At 36.9% G+C, this 12,041-nt stretch overlaps 1 pseudogene; it reads left to right on the plus strand.

Annotated features, from left to right (window-relative positions):
• Positions 1–398: 398 nt before the first annotated feature.
• On the plus strand, positions 399–11,507 carry LOC127561247 (arginase-2, mitochondrial-like; annotated as a pseudogene).
• The last annotated feature ends 534 nt before the right edge of the window (positions 11,508–12,041 follow it).

Here is a 12,041-nt window from a genome sequence, read left to right on the forward strand (position 1 = left end):
GACGATCTTCCACTTTCAAGTAGACCAGGCATCGGACCTTTCTAACAATAAGAGTCTGTAAAAAAAATGGTCTGAACTTCTTTGTGTTATAATATGTTCCTTGTTAATAGGGTATCTAGTCAGAGGGGAGGTTTCAAAAAGTGGATGAGTCTGTAAGGAAGTGGAAGCACCAAATCAAAGCTTCCCTTCTAAAAAGTTTGGCTTCTACCAGGGAACAAAAGATGAAATAATAGTTTTAAGGGGCAAAGGGGGTAAAGGGAATGTTTGTAAAGGATAAGAGAAAATTTTAACATATTTATAAGGAGAAAATTGAAAGTAGAGGGATCAGTCTTGACCTGAAAAGCCATCTCTTCCTCTGAGACAGAGAACTTTTGCAATATGAGGGAGAGTAGTGCCAGATGGCCATCATCATCTTTGACAAGGAGGAAAAGTAAGACAGGAAATATGTATATTGATGGTGGTGTTTTTGGAAGGGGAAATGAAACTGAGGAGACAGAAGACTTGGAACACTCACCAAAAATAATTTGAGTAGAATGAAGTCAAAAAGAGTTGAAATGGAGGATTGCTGAGACATATTAAGGATCCCATTAAAGATATACACCATAAAGTTATACTCAGTACAATTTTGTAACTTTCTCCAGCCATGTTTTCTAGCTAGGAAGAAAGAAGAAAGGAAATGTTGGAGATCGTTACCATGAGTTGGTGAAAACTTGATTGACTGATATGGTACCAGCCTCTCTCTCCCTTTTTTTAGCCTTGTGCTGGTATGGTACCATTATGGTGAATTGTCATATTTCACTGTTCCTTGTTCCTCAATCTTTAATTTAAAAAAATTCTACTTTTAGGTCCTATACACAAGAAGATAGTAGTCATTGATATTACATTGATTCTTGATCTCAAATGATTTATGTTTAAACCCTAAGGGATTTGGAGCCTTCAGTTAGAAAGTAGACATGGGCTCACTCTCTGCCCATGTACTTTCCACTCTGTGTGTGGATGTCACTCACTGAGACTATACTTGAGACAGCTGATCTCCTTCTCTCTGAATAAGTAAATCAGCTTTTGTTAAAGTTAGTTCTGTATGAATTGACATTTTTCACTTGAATTCCCCTGTCCAATTAACAGTGTAACAGTAAAAACAAAACAAAAGTATTTGGGGACCCTATTTAATTATTCATAATATTCAATTTTTAGGTTTCTCTGTTTTAAACACAAACCCTTCTGGAAACTTGACTCCCTTACCCTTCCTGGAATCTGATACGCCTACAATCTTCCATATACAATAATTGACAGAAGGGAGATGTCTCCTAGTCACTCCCCAGTGACTTACTTGCCATGACATAAGAGATAAGAAATGGAATACCCAAGCAAGATTCTCTCCATAACCACAATCATTCCTATCGTTAGTGTCCTCAGAGGAAAATCAGATCTTCATTCACTGAAGAATGTGGAAAGAACATTTAGGAATAGTTCAATTATATAGTGGAATTTCTTAAAATTAACTCATAATGATACATCAGGATTTGGACCTAGAAAGACCCAGTAGAAAGGATAGAATGTCCCATTAAAGGTGGGAGTTGAATTAAAAAACAATTTAAGTATAAGGAGAAAGAAATTGGGGAGAAAGAGATAGATTTAAATTGTATTTAGAACTGGAACACTGAAAGATATAAATTAGGGTTGAAGGAATTAGGTATATTTAACTGGAGAAAAGAAGGCATAATGAGGGTATGATCACTATCTTTATATATCTGGAAAAGGATTAACCCTAGACTGGGTAGTCTCAGGGTAGAGAGCTCACACTTATAGGTATAGGTTATTGGGAAGATTTTGGTTTAATGTAAAGGAGAATTTCTTAATTAGATCTGTCTTCAAATGAGAAGAGATATCTCAAGAGATTGTGAAACCCCTCTCATAGGCAGCATTTAAATAGGAGGTGAACAAGTGCTTTCCAGCGAGAGTAAAAGGCATCATATTTTAGTGGAAGCAATGTTTGAATCGGAGTCAGAAGACCAGCTCTGAAACTTATTAGCTGTGTGATCTCAGTCAGAGGATGGTAATTTATGGTCAGCTATCCTTTCCCACACTTCTCAAACCACAAAATAAATGCAAAGTATTTTAGGAAGGACACTAAAAACTGGAAGGATCAGGAAAGGCCTCTTGAAGGAGAGGTATTTGAATTGATCCTTGACAGGGTATGAGGTTCCAAGAGGTAGAAATGAGGAGAAGCATTCAAGGTATGGGGGACAGATGTGCATAGATACAGAGACAGAAAATATACTGTCATTGACAGAACCACAAAGTAGGTCAGTTTGGCTGGAATGTGGAGCATATGTTGGGAAGGAATTTGTAATAAGCCTGGAAATATAAGCCAGGGGCCAGATTGTGAAGGGTTTTAAGGTGTTTAGCAACATTTGCTTCAGTGGCTTGGATTAAGGCATAAATGACAAGATTATTAAATTTGTGAATGATGCAGAGATGGCTAATGTACCTAATCACTGAGTTAGGAGCCCAAAAAAGATCTTGACAGCCTAGAAAATGTTTGTTTCTAATTTAATGAGACTGAATTAAATAGTAATAAATGTAAAGTGTTATACTTGGGGTCAAAAAAATCAATGTTACAAGAACAAGATGAAGATGTGTGATTAGAAGATGATTTGAATTGCATTATGAGATGGCAGGAAAAAAAAAAACAACAAACAAAAAGGCTGATTTAATCTGGGATTGCACTAAAATAGGCATACTTTTTTTAGGAAGAAGGTCATAATCCTGCCATGCTCTGCTCTGATTAGACCATGTTTGTTGTACTTCGTTCTGGGTAGCTAGATGGTGTCATAGTGCAGAGAACACTGAGGCTGGAAGACTCATCTGGAATTCAAATCAGACTGCAAACACTTACTAGCTGTGTGTCCCTGGACAATTCATTTAAGTTTGCCTCCATTTCCTCATCTTTAAAATGGGTTGGAAAAGAAAAGGCAAACCATTCCAATATCTTTGCCAAGAAAACCCCAAATGGGGTCACTAAGAGTGGTAACTGAATGAAAATGACTGAACAACAACAATTTGACAGACTGCCCATGTGAAAGAGGGATTAGACTTGTTTTCATGACAGAAAGCAGAACCAGGATCCATACAGGATTATGAAGCAAATAAATTCAGACTTGATGTCAGGAAATCTTCCTAATGATTATAACTGTCCCAAAATAGAATGGGTTGTCTCAACAAGAAATGGCTTTCCCTTCATTGGATGTCTCAGGCAAAAGGTAGATAGATAATCCCTTGCCAGATATGTTAAGATGGGAGTCCTTTCCAGTTATTGGTTGTACTAGATACTTGAAATTCCCTCTTTCCCCACAAACCAAAATTTGTGGTTCTGGAAAAAGCCAAAGGAATTTCTATTATCTTACAGGCCTTGGAAACTTCTTGAGCAGTGTACAAATGCTACAATCCTTGGTGACACTAGGTATCAAGCTGGATTATGGATGAGGATGCTGAAAAATGTGTTCAAGAATATATATCATGAATAAGGAATAAAAGACACTAAAGATGTAGCCTACACAGAAATCTCATGTCTTTTCTTTATGAATAGTTTCTTCAAGAAAAGAAACAGAAGGTGCCTAAGGTAATGAGTGCAAAATAAAATCACCAAAAAAAGGTAAGTGATTATATTTTAACAGACTGAAATCATGTTACTGATGTGGAAGTTATTTCTGAATTAGTTCTTTGTGTATAGTTGGAGCACTGTCTTAGAACAAAGATCAAAATTAAAATAAAACTAGAACAAGAGGAGAAAAAAATTTAGTATATATTTATTCAAGTTATTCACAATGAAAATCATATAGCTGAACAAAATCATGCAATTCTGATTAAATCAATTTCTTACAGAAAATCATCAATGTCAGTTAATTGCCACAATGAGGAGACTTAAAGTTCCCCAGCAAAATGCTTTAGAAGATGTTTGACTTGCCAAGTGCTGAAATTTGATAGATAAAGGTAATTTTAGTTTATAATAAAACTGTTTTTGTAAAATCACAAAGTTAGAGGAACACTATATGAGTTTCACAGTTTAATAATTCAGTGACAAACATTATTATGCAAAGTAATCCTAAGGGCCTTAAAGAATAAAGTTAAAAGGGAACTAAAAGATGGAAAAATATGAAACTCTTTTAAAAACAAACTCTTCCCCTCATTAAGGAAAATGAAGTTATCACACTGGATACTAATAGGTCAGATTTTAGAATCCTACATGAGAGAAGGAATAGAAATCTCAGTAACACAAAGACAGGAAAAGCAACCAGATTTGGCCAAATAGATAGTTGGATAATTGACAATAATGATTAAATAAATGAATTAATGAATAAATAAATAAAGAAATAAATGTACTAGAAGGAATACAATAATAAAGTAATTGAGGGATCAATGGACAAGTTATTTGAAGAAGGAAAAGACATCAAAGGTGTTTCCTTTTTAATCTTGAAAAAAAGAAGCAATCCAGAGAGTATTGATGACTATGGGCATATTAAAAAACTCCCAATTGATCTCCCTGCCTGGTTTCTTGCCATTTGAGTCTAAACAATTTCCAATTATATTTTCATCTGGTTCAGACTACATTTAAGAGGTTTGCCCTGGCCCACAAAGAAAGTTTGATGCCTCTACTATATACTATTTCCAAATAGTTTTCTTTAAGACTCATTTAGCCAAGTGAGAACCCTAATCAGCCAACTTCAGGGGCTTCCTTTGCCTCTAAGATAGAATGGAATTTCTTCTGTCTAGCTTGCAAATTGCTGGAGCCACAAATAAGAAAAAGAGAGTCCTTGTTTTCAAGATATTTACCTTCTAATGGGGGAAAACAAACACAAAAGGAAACTGAAAGAGATAGAGTAGGTGTTTAATAAATACTCCCACTCCACTCAGCATCTGCTGCCCTGTCAGATTTCAACTTTAAGGAAAAAGGTGTCTCTCCTACCCCCTGGTTAAGTCCAAGCTCATCACCATGCTGCTAACTCAGCCTCCTCTCCCCCTCTGATTGGAGGGCTAGAGGGTGGAGTATCTAACTCTCCAAGGAGATGCCCCCAACCCTAGGCTTTCTCCTCTTTCTCCTTTTGTTGTTCTTTTCTTCCAAAAGATTTTAAGTTCCTTGAGAACAGGGACTATTTATTTTTATTTATTTATTAATTTATCACCACTGTTTAGCATAGTGTTTGACCTATTTGCTGTGTTATTCAGTCTTTCGGTTAAATCCTACTTTATGTGATCCCATGCACTTGATTTTCTTGCAAAGATGCTATCACGATTTGCCATTTTCTTCTCCAATTTATGCCCATTTTACAGATGAGAAAGTGAGGCAATTAGGTGTTAAATGACTCACCTGGGGTCACATAGTAAGTATCTGAGATTTGATTTGAACTCCAATCTCCCTTACTCCAGGATAAAGTCATTCCAGACTCTGTCCACTGCATCACCTAGTTGCTCTATGATGGCATACAGTAGGAGCTTAGTAATTATCTTTTGGATTGGATTGCTTGTTGATTGATATTCAAAATGGAAAATACATACATATTATTGATATCACCTATTTTATTAGCTCTTTCTTTTTCATCTTGATTTTGCAAATATTTTTTCTTTTCTGTTTAAATTAACTGCATGGATCACTATAATTATGTAAGTTTTTCAAGAATAAGCACTTCCTGGGAAAGTGTTCTCTGTAGGAACACTTTGAGGTCTGTGTGCTGCCAGATTCTGATCTAGCAATCCTTTTATTGACCTTGCACAGCTTTGTTGAGCTTAGCTTCTTTTAATTCTTTTCAGAATAATGGATATATAGTGTACAGAATAAGAGAGATGACAGCTCTTATATATCCTGACTAGTCAGACCACATTTGAAATATTATGTCTGTTCTGGAGAAGAGTGTTTAGGAAGGACAATGACAAACTGTAGCATGTTCAGAGGGAGGGTGATAGAAGATGGTGAGAAGATTGGAAAGTGTCATATAAAGATGGAGTGAGTGGAGAAGAGAACCATATTTGTTTTCCAAAAAATTGAAGGCTTGTCATGTACAAAAAGGAGAAGTGTCCATTTGTTTGGCTCCAAAAACCAGAAATGAGTATTTGAATAGAACTTTCAAAGAGGTAGATTTTGGCTCAATAGGAAGACTTAAAGTCAATAAGAGTTATCCAAAAGTAGAGTAGGTAGTTACCAGAAAACCAAAGAAACTATCACAATACAATCCTCTGAATTACCATTAACATCTAGCAAAAATTCTGTGACTACTTCCCTGTCCACCTGTCCGTGAAAGTCATGGAAATCAAATGGCTATGTGTTCATTTCAAAATTCCAGCTGCCCTTGCTCCCAATTTCTCTGTTTTGGAGAGAGAACAAACCACAGATGCTGATATTTTCCCCTTTCTCCCTTCACTTTCCTTCATTACAAGATGCAAAAAGGTAAGACCCACTGGTCTGCTGGAGCTAGCTCATACCAACTGGGAGAGCCAATAGCTACATTGTCACTATGAACACATATACATTTCAGAAATCAGCAAAACAAAAAAGGTTTGACTTATTATTTTGATTTCTAAATTTAAGAAACTAATGAAGAAAATGTTGATAATATAGACTGAAATTAAAAGGGTGTTGGGTGTCCTTTTCAGTCAATTGTTAAATATTTAGTAGCACATTCTTGTGGGGACTCTTGAAGAATCTGTACTTATCCTGTCCTATGATCAGCAATAACAAAGTACCACTTACTGTTGCCTTGAAATCTTTTATTCATACTTACAATGTGCTAACCCTTTCCCTGATCCCACTCCCCAAATTTATAATTATCCAGTTTAGCCCTAACTCCTTATTCCCTAACCTCCTTTTTCTTTCTCTGCCACTGGAATAGTTCCTTAAATATTATTATGTTCTAAAAGTCTTCTCATTCTTAATTTTCTGGCCTTTATGGAAACCTAAATCTCTTAGGAAAACTTTCAAACTTCCTTTCTCCATTGTTTATCGACATTTCCAATTTAATCCAACCAACAAGCATTTATTCCCAGCCTCCAATGAACTTGTATTCAGGTGGGAGGATGCAAGATGCATACAGACATTTAAATGTAGTCATATAAAATAATCCATCAATCAATGAGAATTTATTTATTGTCTACTATGTGCGATACATAGTGTCAAATGCTAGAGATAAAGAGGCAGAAAGAAAAGTCTCTGCCCCCAATAAGATCCTAGTCTTTTGGGGTAAACAATAGATACAAATATTAGATATATAAAAACACAGCTTAGCACAATGTCTGGCACATAGTAGGCACACATTAATAAATAATGATTGAAAATAAAAACAAGCTGATTTTAGGTATAGTCACTAGGGATTTGGGGGGAAGCAGAAAAGGCTTCATATAGAAAGCCCAAATTAACTTTGGAAAGAAATTGAGAGATCCCATGTTTTCCAGTGAGGAGGGGATACGTCCAGACATTGGAAGACTCTATACAAAAGCCCCCAAATGGGAGAGGGCATCTGTAAAGGGCAGAAAGAAGGCCAGAATGGCTTCACCATCACTGAATGTATGAAAGGGAAGCCAGGTTGTGAAGGGCTTTAAATAATAGATAGACCTTTTTTTGTCCCTGAAAGCAATAGGGAGTTATAGAAATTTACTGGTGGAAGTATGGTTTGGCCTATGTTTTAGAAATGTCACATTAGTAGACAGATGGATAACAGATTAGAGAGGAAGTGAATTTAGGCAAGGAGACCAATCATGAGGCTATTGCAATAGTACTGGTAAGAGGTACTGAGTGCTTGAAATAGGGTGAAGAATCTCAGAGAATTCTAGCTCTGAAAACTGGGGAAATCAAAAAAAGGGACTCAAATAGGAGTTGTCATTTAGGTGAAATCTTGAAAAGAGATAGGTATTCAAAAAGGAAATAAGAAAAGCGCATTTAAGGCATAGGGACAATCTGTTCAAAGAAGAGGGGAAAGGGAGCAAGCATTTATTAAGTATCTACTATGTTCCAAGCATTGGACTAGATGCTTTATATTATCTCTTTTGTTCCTTGTGACCATTATGCAAAATAAATATTAATACTATTTTCATGAGGAAACTGATTTGCACCAAGATCATACAGCTATTAAATGTCCTGAGACTGGACTTGAATTCAGGCCTTCCTGATTCCAAGTTCTGTGCCCCATCCACTGCTACCTAACTAACTGCAAGGGAATTTTGTGGATGCTCTCAGTGTGCTTATCATCATTGAAATCTATCATTGTAGAAAGGATGACCACTTGTCAGGGACAGAGTTGTTATAAAAAAAATTTTATGCTTGAAAAAGATAACTTCTACGTTCAGATTTTAGGACATTGTGCTTAAATGTCTCCTGTTTCAACACATCTTTCCCTATTTTGGGTTGACTCTTCTGTTCAAGTAGTTATCTGGGTGTCACATTGCTGCATGGGCTTGTTCTGAGTTTATGAGCAGCACTGGAAAGGGTTCATAGATAGCTCAGTGTGCATCTCTTCTATGAAGACCACAGGTATCTTGTAGATAGGCTACCTATTCTGGTCCTGATGGAAAGGGGGATATAAGAAATAAAAGATGGAAAAGGGAAAGAAAAAAAAGGCAAAGGCATTAACATGGGTAACATTTCTGCAGTGTGTGTAGTAAATACAGGGTATTGCAGTAAATCAGTGTATCTCTTCTCAGCTCAAAGCCTTAGTTTCTCTCTATGTAAATTGTATGGATACTGCCAACTTTATTTCTTAAGAAGTTGCAAAGGTAGAGTTGTTGGGAAATGGGGGTGATGCATTTAAATAATATTTTTTGAGTGTGAATCTCTCTGTGTACATGTGTGTGTGGTTGGAAGGGATAGGAAAAGAAGAGCAAATGAACACCAGAAGAATAGGGAATAATTCAGAGCTATAAACAAGCTACATTTCCCTCTGTGGACCATGTGGTTCCAAGTCTTCTGGTAGCAGGCAGCTCTCTCTGCAGCAGTGAGAGAAAAAACAGTTTCTCCCAAGAGCAGCTGAGACATCAATGTTGTGTAGAAAGGGTGTCAGAGATGTCAGAACCTTGGGGGCTCTCTGCTGAGTCACTGTAACAGGCATCTTTGTCTGCCTGTCCATCTGTCTGTCAGCATGATATTTTGATTCAATAAATACCAATCAAGATGCACCATGTTGGCTGACCTATTCTTCCCCCCTCTCTCTGAGGAGAAAATAAACAGAATTTGGGGTATGGAGCAGCTCTGTATCCTCTCTGGAGCTCCTGTTGGGTTGTGTGTTTGAGGCAAGAGCACGGGGGAATGCCTGGTGGGCCTCCTCAAAGCCAGGGAGACTTAAAGGTTTCATAATGGTTCATTCACTCTCTTTTCTGGTGAACTAAACACTCTCACAGTGAATGATTTCTCAGCCTGGCTGAAGAGAACTATTGGTCTCCTGATATCAGCTTTGAAAGCAAGGAGAGCATAAAATCTGAAAACTGGTTAGCAAATAATTTTATTGTGTAGATATGTCAGGAGACAACTTGATCTTCAGAGGACCTTTCCTTTTCCTTCAATTTCTCATCAATTCTAGAATCATAAATGAAATTTCTTTAAACTTGGGGAATTATATAATGTAAGATATTATTGGAACCCTATAAGAGAACATATTTCAGGTCATTCTAAGGAAGATCTTGTAAATAACTAGGGCTGTCAAAAATGGAATGCAGTGTCTAGAGAGGTAGTGCATTCCCTGTCACTCGAGATTCTGAAGAAGACCAGTCTTTGAAATGTTACAGAGGAGGGCTATCCTTCAGGTTAGAGATTAGACTTAATGACTTGTCATTTAATAACCCAGTCTTCCCAACTGTAAATTAAAGTATTCAGATTTTCAAGTGACTTTTAAGGTCCTTTCTATTTCCAAACTTTACGTAGTGGAAGTTTAATACATGCTTTATTTATTATCTAAGTTGGTGATCCTATAATTAGATCTCTTCTCAATACCAAGATTTTATGATTCATTATCATATCTGGAAGGGACATTAGAAATCACAGGTTCACAGATTTAAAGGTAGAAGGAAATTCAAGAATCATAAAGTCAAACCATCGTATTTATGATAAGCAAGAATTTGGGAGACTGATCCTTCTGGGAAGGAAAGAGAAGGATCTTAGTATCTAAGTGAATGAGTTCCTGGGAAATTCTTTGCTGTCCTAGAAGACACTGAGAAACTCTTGTGAGAGGCTGTATGATCATAGATAGTTATTTGGGAGGAGAGAGATTTAGTGAGTGAGTTTGAACTGAATTTCATTTTCAGTTTTGCTTGCTGTTGAAAGAAAACAAGCATTTATTAAGCACCTACTATATTCTGGACACTGTGCTATCCCTTTTACAAATTCTATTTAATCTGATTATCACAGCAACTCTTTGAAATATGCGCTATTAGAATCCTCATTTTACAGTTAGGGAAACTGAGTCAAACAGGTTGAATGGACTTGCCCAGAATCACAGAACTAAAAATTATCTGAAACCAACTTCAAAATCAGGTCTTCCTGATTCCAGACTTGGGAGAAATGAAGAGAAGAACATGGTCCTGTTCCTGAAAGAGAGGCAGAATTATTGAAAAATCTCTTCAACTTTGGTTGCTGAGTGAATGACTTGGGAGAACTGATCTTCACTTCTGGGGTCAGTGAAGAATTCTACAACAACCTACTCATATATCCTCGAGGATGAGTCTTGTCAGTTAACCAGGAGCCGGTTGAGATTATTGCTAGGGCTTTGTCTTCACTGAGGACCAAAGTCTGAAAGTTGGTTCCATCAGTGATCGTGTCCAGCACTACCTAAACTTTGTATCATTTGGGTTGATGCTCTTGCCAACATCAACATACCCTTTACCAATTTATCAGGGAGGTTCCCCTCAGAGAACCCTAGGACAAGGTACCATCATGGTCAGAATTGCTCTGATTCAAATCCTGTCTCCCATCCCCAGAAAGAAAGTGTGGATATTGACCCAAGGGATGTGGATCCTGCTGAGCATTTTATTTTTAAAAACTATGACAACTTACACTTTCCTGTAAGGAATAGTGACTACCTTGGAATTGGAATCAGAAGGTCTTGGAATCCAGAAGAACAGGGATGAATATTTGATCAATTGATGAACATAAAACAAAGACTAATTCATCGGCCTTTTGATCCCTCATTGGCTCCAACAACAGTGACTTTTGTTGTGGATGGGCTGATTTATCAGAAGGTATGAACATTACAGAGAAGATATATAATACAAGTTTGCATTCAGCCCTGTTTCTATACAAAGTCAATCCTCTCGTGGAATAGGAAGTGAAGGCCACAGCTGGATTGGCTGTGGCTATGATCATTTCAGGCTTCCACCTGAAAAGGGAAGGAGAGCACAGTGGCTGTGACCAGCTCTTCCCAGATCACTGGATGAATCAGATAGTGAAGAATGTGTTTGAATTTAAGAAGTCAGTATTTTTTCCACAAAACTTTTCCACAATGAGCATTCCAAAATTCTACAGAGGATTTTAAGGGAGTATTAAAATTGGCGATGTCAATACTGTCTTGATGGGAGCATTGTTCTCATAATTGTTTTTTTTTTTTTTTAAACCCTCCTCATTTTTGGTGACAAATGTTACTGTATTCTGTAATTTTTATTAAGCTCATAGTGAATTAATATATTAGAATATCTTAAAGTACTAAGAAATACAGCATTTATTACCTTGGCATAGTAAAAAAATAACTTAAAAAAATTACATTGCTTAGCTGTAATTCAATTGAGAGTGAGGAGACGGAAGGAAGGCTGGATCAGAGACAGTGGAATGTTGAGACTGCTCAATATTGAGCTTCCTAGGCTAACATTTCTGCTTATCAAGGTCTTGAGGGGAGGGGATGGATTTTGGCAACAGAGTAGCTTTGGATAATGTTGAATATGATTGACTTCCACCATGGCTAATAAGAGTAGCAGAGACCAGAGTGTGTATCTGATCAGTAGATCCCCTGACAAAGAATTCTTGCACATGGTGAAGTGTTCTTTTGTCCTTCCTCTCTCCCTTTCAGTTTTAG

The sequence above is a fragment of the Antechinus flavipes genome, chromosome 4, assembly GCF_016432865.1.
Source record: "Antechinus flavipes isolate AdamAnt ecotype Samford, QLD, Australia chromosome 4, AdamAnt_v2, whole genome shotgun sequence".
Classification (NCBI taxonomy): Eukaryota; Metazoa; Chordata; class Mammalia; order Dasyuromorphia; family Dasyuridae; genus Antechinus; species Antechinus flavipes.